The sequence below is a fragment of the Calliopsis andreniformis genome, chromosome 1 (genome assembly GCF_051401765.1).
Source record: "Calliopsis andreniformis isolate RMS-2024a chromosome 1, iyCalAndr_principal, whole genome shotgun sequence".
NCBI lineage: Eukaryota > Metazoa > Arthropoda > Insecta > Hymenoptera > Andrenidae > Calliopsis > Calliopsis andreniformis.
In genome coordinates, this window is record NC_135062.1 from 5,088,943 (window position 1) to 5,102,426 (window position 13,484).

At 35.3% G+C, this 13,484-nt stretch overlaps 1 protein-coding gene across 8 annotated transcripts in view; it reads right to left on the bottom strand.

Annotated features, from left to right (window-relative positions):
• The window catches only part of LOC143176944 (uncharacterized), a 228,003-nt gene that overhangs the window by 80,437 nt on the left and 134,082 nt on the right, over positions 1-13,484 (bottom strand). Inside the window, exon 1 of one of the 8 annotated variants that reach the window (XM_076374620.1) lies at positions 5,415-5,434. The exons of the other annotated variants lie outside the window; for them this stretch is intronic. The gene's annotated coding sequence lies outside the window, so the exon portion shown is untranslated. Of the gene's footprint in view, positions 1-5,414; positions 5,435-13,484 lie in introns of those variants that run through there. 8 annotated transcript variants of the gene reach the window in all.

A 13,484-nucleotide genomic window follows, 5' to 3' on the forward strand; every position in this document is an offset into this window, starting at 1 on the left:
GTTTACAGTGTAGGAGTTAATATTTATAATCGAAACAAAGTAAACTGACCATCCAGAACCATTCTGGCTATCTCTATCGCAGACACTTTACATACAGTACAATGTTAATAAAGTTTGGGCCCCAGAACTACACTACATTACATTCCACTTGACTTCATGTCACAAAAATACTTTACGACTACTAGTTGAATTCCTCAGTCATTATTTGAAACTGAAGCTCCAGACTTATTTTTATGAAACAGTGAATCTGTTCTGTAGTGATCTAAAATTAAGGGACAGGTTTAGTTGAATATTCTATCAACAGCAGATGACTTTATTTGAACAATAATTCAAAGGAATAAGAAATATTTAGAATACCTTCACTTGTTAAAATGGAAAAATTTTATCAAATCGCAAAAAAAACTGCATTTAACAAATCTACAAAAATGACTTCACATTAGTGTGTCTCAATATATCACACAAGACTATTCTTGTGCACCTCTGTTTTCGAAGTACCTACCTACTACATATTCTGTATTACCAGAACATCGATTCAGCTTGATAAGTGTGGTAGCATTACACAGTCGCGTCGATATGTACTGCGATAAATTTTCAAATTTCTCCCGAACCGACAGCATAAATTTACATATCTTGTGAGGTCGTGCAATACCGTAAAGGAAGTAGCTGTTTCACCATCGATTTTCATAACTGCATAATAAAATAATACCAGTACATAATTAATTTTACCGTTAACACACTTCTTTCTTCGTTCCTTTTAATATTAAAGAAAATTTATATACCCAGAACGATGATATAATCTTAAATAGAACGATGAATTCTGATTAAATAATCAGTTATTCGATATTTCTATAGCAGCACATATCACTGACAAATTGGCCTCCTATATTTATCTAATAAGACATTTATAAACATTGTGCATCAATCTAGCATTATGTAATCTCGAATATTCGATAACGCGTTGAAAATGTTCTGAATAGTTATAAGACGATTATAAGAAAACGCTGCTTCTAATAATGCAAGTTAATTAACTTCATGAACTTAATGTTAGGCAAGAAGAGAGTAATGAAGATCGAGCTTAATTGGTGCATCTAGATCTCCAGAAGTCGTGCATTCATATCTGTTTGAACTTCTTTCTCACCCACTCTTCCAGTGTCTCCAGTGAAAAACACTTACCTAACTGTCAGAAGAAATAACGAACACGCAACAACTTGTTTGAGAGTGTCAAACAGCTGGCAGAGATGTTTATAGTGAAAATATTTGCGATACAAAAGGACCTAACAGAGATATAGTTTATTATGTGGAACTGATTGGTCTTAAACACTTCTCGACTAATGCTGCCTCTTTCGAAATAAAATGATCGTGGATGGAAGTGGATCAACGTTGCTTTGAACTGTGGCTTAGTAAAGTTGCTCCACCCTGAACTTCCGATCGATTACAGTTGTTCCTTGAACTAGACAGGTTTGAAGAACATGAATCTAGCTACGTATGGATTTTCTTTTTCAAAACTTTTAAATTAAAATCTCTTCTATAAGCATCATACCTAGCATTTTGATTTACATAAATCTCTTAACTTTATAGAGCACAGTGGGATAAAAAGTATTCCGTCTTTTTAATACTTGTACATAGATGTTTTTTTTACAGTGATATGTTTTTCATTCCACCTTGAAATATTAACACTACCTACTGATAAATCCTATTATAAGTACATTAATAGGTTTCAGATTGATCAAGCGTTAAGATAACTGGAAGCACAATGGTTTACAATATATCCTACAGATTGCATTCTTTTAAACAAAATTTTTGTGCAAGAAGTGCACAGAAATGTATACTTTCGTCTAAAGTTCCTGAGTCCTCAAAAGCTAATATAAAACAAAACCTATAATCATAAAGAAACTTTTTATAAAAAAATATGACTTATTGTTACTTAACACTATTTAATTTTACACAGTTAGAAAGAACTTTATATTGCAAATGTTTTCCACATTGAATGTAGAAAATTTGATACCATGTCATGTAACAAAAAACATCGATCGTAGCTACTACGTTGAAAAAGCTTGAGCTCGACTTCCATTTGCATTTACTTCGATGTAATATAGAAAAATGTGAAAAGAAGTTGGACTGCTGGTAAGATGAACATCAAAGGAACGCGTTCGACGAACACAAGCTCCGCTCACGTTCATTTTACTCTGCATAAAAAGTGGTATCGTTTATGGAAAAGATGAGCAAAGTAGCGTAGATTTAAACGGAACAAGTGGCTGAAGGTGAAATGATTGTGATTTGCGATCGTGAAGCTTTCATCTGCGTTAACGCGTGACTACATCCTCTCTAGCAGATCCAGAACTGAACATAGTCGTGCAAAAGCACGCTGTTGTGTAAAAATTATCGACATGTATCTCAGCAACTAATTTGCATTGCATTTGATTCGAAGCAACGGGTACGAATTAAGGGATCAGTGAAGAATCGAAAGTAAGGTTCGTACGATTAAAGGGCAAGAGTCCAAACTAAAGAGCGAACACGATTAACATAAGATACGATCAGGATTTGGAAGCAGGACAGTCATGTGCAACATGTAAATCTAGCAAGAAATAACGGTCATCGTTGTGGATTGTCTAATATTTAAGGAGACTACTGAATCTAAACAGGATGTCACGAGATTTTTATTAAATAAAGTTTCTTAGACGCATTTAACTTTGACTAATACCAAATACTAAAACTGGAAGGACTCAAATTTCTCAAATTTTTAACTTTCAAATTCTCGAATTTCCAAATCTTTAAGTATTTAAAACACAAGTTTTTAATTTCTCAAATTTTTAAATTTTCAACTCTTAAATGTTCAGAGCTTTCAAATATTCGCATCTTTAAATAGTCAAATATTTAAGATGCAAATTTTTAATTTCTCAAATTATTAAACTTTCAGCTCTGAAATATCCAAGTCTCAAAAATTTCTAAATCTTCAGATTTTCAAATATTTAAAATACAATTCTTCAATTTCCCAAACTTTTGAACATTTAGAGTTTTTAAATTTTCTGATTTTTAATTTCCAAATATTTCAAGTTCTTTTATCTATTTGTTCCTATTTCTGGCAACCAAAAGTGTGTTTGAGATCTGAGAGCTGAAGTAAAATGATTCCACCTTGGTATGATAAAGATTGAAGAAACATATAGATATAGTGTCCTTAGTCACCATAGTCTGAAGATTCATCACTATGAATGAAGGTAACACAGTGTGAAAAGATACGCTCCAAAAAGTAAGTTGAAGAAAATAGAGATAGTGGAGATAACAACACATTTATCACGAACAAATACTGTCGTTATGACTTCATTTTCTTATCTTCTTTAAATTTATATTTTCAGCTTACGATATAGTTGATTAAAATATATACATTTTCGCTATTAATATTAACTGGCTAGTTATTATTTAATTTGTCAAAGTACTGTTCTTTTTTTATTTTTAATGTTTACAGCTAAACTGTCATAAAAATTTATTTAGATACTACTTTTTACAAGTAAAAACTGGAAAGTTGATTGAACTACAAAAAATGAGTAAATAACGAAGAATTCTAGGATTATTGCAAAAATAGATTATTTAGTACCGAACATAAGATAAAAATAAAAAATTCACATTACTACTACTACATAAATAAATTCACAAGTTCTGAATGTTTTTAACAAGATTAATAAAATATCAATACATAAAAACAAATACATCGATGAAGTTTTGAGTAAAAATACCTAAATTATTTTCAAACACAATATTACTTTTCAAATACTCTTATAATTTAAATACAACAAAAGTGGTCTTTTTTGTTGTACTAACATCATTAATACTAAGCAAGAAGTTCTATCACTTCATTAGTTATAATAATTTATTACTTATTTTCAAAAGAGAAATATTAACCGCCAATATGTTGAAACTAATTTAAATTCACTAGAAGCTATTAAATCTGAATATTTCAACGTTTAGGACATAGGTACTATACATAGCAAATCAATAATTACATTTGAAGACTCATTAAAAATGACAATCTCTTCCCTTTCTGTATCATAATCTCTTGCGTCAGATATGAACGTTGCAAAAAATTTAACTGCTGAGGAATTCATCGAAAGATAATTAATACTCGTATCATAAATCTGCGTTGACGTATTTAAATGAATGGTCGAAAAACAACGTCATAAAATCAATCATTTTTAACGAGAATCTCTTCCTTTGGAAACCAATAATGTTAAACACACATGGAATTGGAGCTCTAATTTTCACTTTAAACCGATTGACAAATATTATACGTATATTTAAATACAGTCCAGTAGGTGTTCGCTTAAACTTTCCTAAAACCAGCTGAAAACTTTCTCCCAGAGACATCCTAATCACGTGACAGAGATGCTCCTATTCCTCATCCCAACCTACCTTTCCTTTTCACATGATACCCACGAACGTGAGAACTCTGCTCCAAGTTCAATTGTCACTTTAAAATCATTACAGTCACATTTTTTCTACTTAATAATAATAATATTCATTGTGATAAAAACTTGTTGTTCTTTGAACTGGTAACATATAGCTCACAGATATAAATTAGCATACGTAATATAAGTGCTTGAAACTGGAATCGCCCACCATTATTATCAGTGATAATTTATTACTTAATTTCTATTAATAACAAAAAATATGTCTACGATTAGATACTTCATCTTTGCTGAAAAATATCTACTGTAAAAATGCAACATTTTTGTGAACTTGTGACTAAATGGAATATTATGCCAGAAGTTATTCATCTGTTCTTACTTTAGAAATTCAAATAATAATCATAAAAAGAACTGCACGATTAACACTTGAAACTGCACTCTATATTTATTATTAATGCCTCTATGCATAAATACATTTTAATGTCTTTCTTTATAATGTCTATAAAATATCAGCGTTTCCTTATTTTCAATGAAAGGAAATTTTTCTCTTTCCATTTTTGCATGGATATCTCATTAAAGTATAACTTTCCTTTGTCACTTTTGCTTTGCAATTTCATATGGTATAAACCAGTAATCCTCGTTCTGTCGTATTTCCTTTCCTAACATCTGATTCCATAAAAACACAGCAATAAAATGTTTAACAAGCACTAAATCCCAAGAAACGACCTACAAATTAACTACAGATATCTTAATTCAGAAAACCTCATAAAATACTTACATTAAACTCAAATCCTGTTTAGTATCACTACAATACATATCACTTTATTCATTCATATTTAACAAAGTTTCCTACTCTACAGAACACTCAACAAATCTACACATTTCCACGCTGACTCCAAAAACGTACACATAAATATTCCATTTTACAATTAGAAATGAGAGACAAAGATGGTGGACGATTTCAAGTCTAAGCCACGACAGGTTACAGAAGAAAAAAAGAAATTGACTGAAAACCTCGAGAACTGCAGCGTTTCCACGAGGGCCGACGCGAACGTCCGATCGAAGACACTCGACCTTGATACCATCATCCAGGGAGAAATAATCCGTTTCTCGTAGCTGCGACGAAACACGATCACTACGGCGAGGCAACGCGCTACGACGCATTTTCATCGCTCTTACTGACGTTCCGAATTTACGTCAGTCGTCCACGTCGAATCGGCCGCTCTTGATCAATAATTTTTGCGCGCGGGAATGCGACCTACCAGCCTCGAGCCTACGTGCTGCTCATCAACACAATCGGCCGTTGTCGCATCCTCCGTGCGAGCACAACACCCGGCGATAAGTTCAGATTTCGTCGAGAAACAATTTCCGCAAAACTGACACGAAGCGAAACACTCACTTACAGATAACTACCGCACAATGGTTGTGAACTTCGTTTTGCCACACGGTTACACTGCATGATTGTAGGTTCCAGGAATTGTATTGAATCACGCCACAAGTAGATACACTTTGGTTTAATTCTGAAGTTTCGTTCCTCTGTACTCCTCCCAGCTTCAGATCTTCCATCCTGGTTGGTCACTTTAGCCGATAGTGTTAAAACTTAGTGAGATATCAAACACTTTCACGGTTCGAGTGAAATGTCAAGTACTTCACTAGTTTTCTGGAAGAACCTTTCCATAGTTGGATTGGAGATGTGCCTTTTAGACACCCCTTCGTAGTATGACACTCCACCTAACACTCCGCGTGAACACAGCAGTTGAAATCGAAAGACACTAGGGAAAGACTCAGACTTCGCCCAAGAATTATATATTCCGTCAGCACCACCAAGAAATCCTCACGATCAGTCACGCGACCATCTGACCGGAGTCACTTCGCAGATACGTTCCACGGTCGCTGGTCCCTGCCACACGTCAGAGTACTCTCCAAGGTACACCAGCCTAGTAAGCACTCGAGGACGTTGTCTCCGCGAAGGATTCGGGTACAGCTCCCAGTGAACGTGACACTCGCCAGGACTCGCTCGGCTCGGAGGGTGGATCGAGACAGGAACAAAGGGAAAGAAGCGGGACGATAAACTCGAAGGAGAGTGAACGATCGAGAGGAAAGGGAAAGAGAGCAGGCGGGAGAGGAAGAAGGTGAAAAAGAGGAGAAAACGCGGTCGTAAAGGAGCACACCCACGGCGCGACGAGTCGGTGCTTGTGCTTCTGCCGACGTCACCACTTATCGTGTAGAAGAGCACCTTGCATCACTATAGCGGCGTGTATCCACACAAGCCGTCACCCAGTTGTCATGAACCGCTCGCTCCCCCTCTTCGTGGCGACGCTGCCAGTCGAAGGCTGGCTCCTCTCCTCCTGGACACCACGCACGGCTCTCGGTTCCCTACTCCTTGCGCAAGAACCGCCGCACCGTTTCCTCGCGCTCCAGCAGCGGGTATATCGCTCCCGAGTTCCTTCAACGTTGCGAGAGTTGCACGAGCGGAGCCTCGCCGTGTGTAGGTAAACCGTGTCGACGAGGAACCGCGGAACGCCGCCGGTTGAATGCTTCCCGCTCGGCGAGTGAACGCGCGCGCTACCAACCGAGAGACTGCCGCCGAGTCAGCAAGGGCCGACGCTGCTTCGGAACGATTCGATCACCGATTACGCGCAGTGCCGCTCCGACTGGTCGTGGCGTTCGCCAGCTTCGCGCCGCTTCCTCGAGCGGCCTATCAGCTGCGAGGGAGCGCGGTTTCCGGATCGAACGTGGAAGAATAGCGCGAGGAAGCCACCACGAAGCGGCTCGACGGTCTGCCCCGACTCGGCCGAGTATCGGTTGTGGTTCGACTCATATATGCGGGACCTGTACCCGTGTGTAATATAGGTCAGTGGGCCAGCGCGATTATGGCAACGCGGACATGCGCGGCATTACGCTCGCCCGTGGCCCGCCCGACACTGCCGACACGACCGAACGAACGACCGCCGACCGCTGGACGCGTTTACGCGTCTCGTTTATTGCGGCGCGAGACCGATCTGATCTACGATCTTGGGCGACGATCCTTAAAGATCCTTACCGTTCTTATCTCGTTTTGTCTGCCATGCTCCTCTACTTGTTTCTGCAATGACAGGGTGAGAATCACTCAGTTTCTGGGTGACAGAGCTGTTGTGGTTTAGCCCAATTTGGCCCAGAATTTTGTTATCGTTAGTTTTCTACCACAGGCTTTGTTTTACTGGCCTTGGTTATTGAATTCGTTCAAATTGTTGAGTTAATGAAACGTTCTCTGTCTTAGAATTGGCGATTCTTGTTAGATACTTATTTTTTGGAATTTAAAGTAGAGTGACTATCTTTGATGAGAACATACCGCACATTTTCACGTTCATGAACACATTTTCAATAAGTTTGAGTTCGTATCTTGATTCAAGTCTGTAAAATAGAATCTGTAGTTCTGATAAGAGAAGATTGCATTACTAGAATCTTTTCTTATAAAAGGAGAATTTAGTAAAAGACAAGTGTATGATACAGAGTTGAAGTTTGAAACTGGGGAAGTCCATATTTTCGAAATACAAATATGTGACTCTTATTGTTTTCTTTAACAATCACAGATATAAGCCTTAATTTCATTTAAGTTTTAATTGTTCTGCTGTTTCTGCATATTAAATTTATGATTCTTCGCTTTCTCATATTAGAAATCCTAGTAGTAACTAATACTATATAGAAAAGAGAAATTAATTTAGTCAAATGCTGTATGACCTGTACTATCTTCACTTTAGTTTGGTTATTGATTAAATTACAGTGAAACTGATTGAAGTAAGTGAAACTGATTGAAGTAATTGAAATGCCGACATATTTATAGCATCTGATAGTTATCTTTAGGATAATAAAATAACTACTATGTACATATACATGATAATTTATGTACTCGGTAGTAATTTGAACAGGCAAGGATCATTTGCTATGTAAGCATAGTATTGTTTTTAAAAATGTAAAATTTATGCAAGTAAGTAGTTCTAATTCGATATCCAGAGAGCTGTAGATCAGTGGTGGTTGACCCTTGCTATGCTAGATGCTATATTTCGTCTATCAAAAATATTCGAGACTTGTAGCTTATATTGAGAGGACATTTTATATACACGAGTGTCCCACTTACATCGATCGAATATCTTCGAAATTGTTAATAATACCAAGATATACATTAAACAAAAATTGAATAGTTTCGAGAGAAAATTTAATATACCTAAGTGATTTCTACCTAAATGTTCTCCACGCATATACATGTATTAATTAATTATTATATGTATCCACAATTACAATATTATGGTAGATACAAATTCTGTGTTAGGTTTAGTATTAGCAATTTTAATACTGACAATGAGAGCTAAAAAGCCACAGCAAGTGTCTAGAAGAACTAAAGAGCCACAGCAAGTGTCTAAAAGAGCTAAACTAACTACCGTTATTCTATGTATTTCAAAACTGTTCAAATAACGCATATACTAATTGTACATTTTAAACTTTCGCGTTTTCAAACTGTTACGTCTGTATCAGTGTTATTTGATGCTTGATGAGGCTAACTGCAATGTTAACAAAGCGTTGGGATAAAATTCCTTTTAGACGTGGCTTATATTCGGAAATCTATTGTAACTAAATTCACATAGCGTAAATCCATGAGCGTAAATATTTCTTACAAAACGACAGTTTTGTAATTAACACGTAGTGTTAATTTTAAATATCAACTATTAATGTAAAATGTTAATATATTATGAAACATTAGGAAGAAGTAGAATTTTGGAGAAATACTACCAGAAGTTTGAGTATACTGGTCGCGTTAGAATTTTAACACTAAAAAATCAGAAGAAAACGTAGGTTAATACACGTGTTAAGAAATTCATTTACAAAACTAAAACTTTATCTTTCTTTTAGTAATAAATTAATGGCATATATATGCATACTATCTAGATTAGCATGTATGTATATTATTAATTATACTATCTAAACACAAACTATTAATGAATTGGTATTATAGTTTACTCACTGAATTATAACATTCTTCGTTAATTCTCAAACTTTCAGTCTGCACATGAAAATTAATTTATAAGGTTGAATGTTAATGAAACAGAAGAATCAGAATTATAAAGTAAACTACATTAATGGCGGTACTGTTCTATTTGATGATCTTAATCATCAATATTACTAATTAATTAAATATTGTTCAACATTATTTAACATACGTTTCAAATAATACATGATATCCCTATAATAGTATCATTTGACTGTATCAATAAATATTGTAACTTGTTAAAAAGTTAAAAAGTAATTGTACGAAACACCTACAGGTACAGTTAATGACAAAATTACGTATATAAAATAACATTTTGGAAAATTTGTGGCTTTAAAATATCCAGCAGGTGGTGAAATCGGAAAAAGGTCGCGACAAACGATCCTTGCATTCAGAAAAGTGATTGCGTATGCAATTACTTTCGTATACAGCGTAACCTCAACAGCGGCGATCCTATATCGCATACTTTCCTCTTCGTGTGCCACTCCACGTTTCCCTTTTCCCGTTCATTTTACTTGCTTCTAATACCGAGCTTTCCCTTTCTTCACGGCCCCTACTGGCGATTGCGGGCTGTTTGAATACCGTCGTGATGGGACCTATTTACCCCGTGATATTCTGGTCCGAACAATGTCGGAAAATTGTACCTTTTCCTTTTTCTTATTTCATGAAATACCCCGAGATTGCGAACATTCTACTTCGTCAAATACACGCTGCCATAATTGAGATAATGTCGAAACGAAATGGCAAAATTGTATAAGAGTAGACTCTCATGCAAGTGACTTCCTCTTGTGTTTTTTTTCACAAGAAGTGTGTAGTTTCATTTAGTTGAGATTTCGTATGGGTACTGATTAATTTGTAGAGTATGTACACTATTTTATTAAATATACTATTTAAAGTAAATGTACCATTTAATTAAATAATGTATGTACGTATACATGATAATATATGTTGAATATCTGGCACTATCACATTTCTCATGAGATAGTGACAATTTATATAATTATAATATAATGTTAATAGTAACATGCTATGGACTGTTCATCTGCCCGAAATAACAATTACTGAAATTTTTTCAAAATCAAGCCACTGCTGAATGACAACCTATGAAAAGAGAATACAGAAATTTCACCAAATTCTTAAAACAAATCAAACTATTGTCAAAAATAATAAATTATTATTTCACATGAAGAAATAAATTTGATTCTATGAGCCGTGTCCCTTTCTTTTACTACATCGTAAAGTGTCTAACAATGAATTGATCAATTTATTCATATTTTAAAAATTAAAATATGATAAATTAATAATTAAGAACAACGAAAAAAGAATCTAAAATATGAAAAACCACCATCGAGAATTTTCAAATACTCATAATATTGAAAGAAGAATCAAAATACAATACTACCAATAGATTTACTGTAACACATTATCTGCCGCTAACGTACTTACAATTAGTTCTACGTCATCAAAACTCTCCTACGTGAATGAAGTCACATGGAGACATACCATTTCCTGAGAATCAGTAACCAATGAATCACCTCATTTGTAACTACTTATCACCAACTGTGCAGGAAAATCTCTCGGGAACGACCATCGCGATATCTAATTACGAAGGAAACGAGCCTTTAATCAGAGCATCGGCGTTGATCTGTATCGATACTTTTTAATGCCAGCCCCGCATCGACGTAACATTTTATCGTTCGCCTAGCGATATCGCTATTCAGTCCACATCGATTCTGTACTGGCCACTCCGTGGATATTCGGTTTCACAACATCGCAGAAAGTAGTGGCCGTATTAAAATACGCTTTTCCGAGATTCCATCAGCGCGAAATTGTATCCGTATGTCCGTTAGAATTCGATACGAGACGATACGAGACGATACGATTTCATCAAATCGACAAACATATTCCTGGTTGTTTTCCTCGGTACCTCTCTATTGTTATACACCGAGAGCTTACGTTGCCACACACACTTGCACACCGAAGATCGGATTTCGTTTTTAGATAATCCGTGAGAAAAAAGGCTGACCGAAACACCTATCAAATGTTCAATTTCTTTCATCATCGGAACGTTGGATTAACTCCTGTTAATCTCGCCTTTGCTTTCGGCCGAGTTCCTTTCTTGCTCTTGCGCACGACTATAGCGACGATGGCCACAGCTTGCGAGGTGTAAGTGATTCTTATCGCTAGGCTTTGGAAATCCTCCTAGAAAAATTTTTAGGGAAAAAACTGCCTTCGCTTACCAGCTTCACGTCGGAGTAAAAAGGTGTCTTCGAGAAAATTCAATTCAGGAATGAAAAGTAGAAGCTTGGCTTTCTAAAAGAAGCCCAGGCTGTACAAGTGTTTTTCGCAAAATTACAGCATCTGAAAAATTGATAATTTTTCAGCCCAAAATTTTAGTGATTCTTTAATTTCGCGAAGTGTGTAATAATTAATGCCCATATGTACAAGATACCGTTCCAATAAAAAACATGGCTCTCAAGTGTTTTTGATAGGTGAAATATGGCTGTTGTCATAATAGGACTTAACCACCAGTGGGTCATAGTTTTGAGCATTTTTCACACATTTTGATGAAAAAACTTGGAGATCCCAATGACGATATCCAAAGTGTTACCAATAACATATTTATTATTTGTTTATGTTCTCGTTATGAGGTACAAGAATCGCACCACCGTGTACCATTTCTCTATGAATTTTCTATGATAACGCACTATTATAGGTCACATTATCTACTTCATGACAAAGTAATCTTATGTTCTGCATATTATGTAGAATACGACATAACTCCAAAAAAAATGGCGGACCACATTACGAAAGATATCAACGCATGAAGCTCTGTCTAACAAAAGACACTTTGTGGAGAATAGCACAGAAGTTCTGAGGAATTTCTTGTTCCTTTTTCTAATATAGCATGAATACTTCAGAGTTCTTTTCTACATCACAAGTGAAACAACAATTATCATGCAGATTGATAAATCAGTTACCAATAAATTTGTAATTAATATTGAAACGCGCGTTTTTGGTATGTAGATGCAATGATTCCAAAAATACGATGCAGTTACGGCACAAATGTATGATGATCTAATCAATTACTACGAATACAGCCAGGAACAGAAATACATTGGATTAATCAAACTAATAATATAAACCAATTCTATTCCAATCTTCCACTGCTTTGCGAATTCATGTTTGTTTATGTATTAAAATGGCATCATTACTTAGTATTATGAAATGGTAACAAATCTGAAAGATGTTAAATTTATCATTTATTTGGATTCCATCAATTTATATTCTACAAAATCAGTGATAAATTCAACATTTCTAAATTTTATACTTAGACCACCTTCATAATTATCAGTACGCGTATTTCATATTTTTAGAATACTTTAAATTTACTTATAAAATATTACGGATCATTCTATATACCCTCGATTAGCGCTGACAGCAATATGACACCCAAACTGTCAGATTTTATTTCTTTGCGCATATACACTCCACAGGAATATTATTTTTATCGTGATAACGTCTCATTTCTATCTGCATTGACACTAGCACTACCAAAATTAAAGTACACATACACCTATTTTTAACGATGTACCAAAATGACAGGTCTCAGATTGTCCATAATTCACACAAATCACGTTTATTTATAGCAATATTTTAAAAATTTTATTCGCCATTAACTGAAAACAAATATAAGGAAAAATCGTACCAGTTATCTTGACTACTATACAGGGTGTCCAAGTAAAAACTTGCACCTTGATTATAATAGAAATGGTTTGAAATGTAAGTGATCCGGGCAATGTGAACATGTTGTTTTAGGTGACTTGAAACATCCCTCTAAGTTTCTATTTTGTCTATATAGGCATGTTCAGATTTGTCAAGTTACTTGAATTCAAGTGGCTTGAATGCAAGTGATTCGAGGCAATGTGACCAATATAAACGTGTTATATTACTTGACTTGAAATATCCTTTCAAGCTTTATGTGAAGTTGACGTCTTTTCAACTTTTATACGGGGCAAATTTCATAAAAAAATACATAACTAAATAACCAAAATGCACCA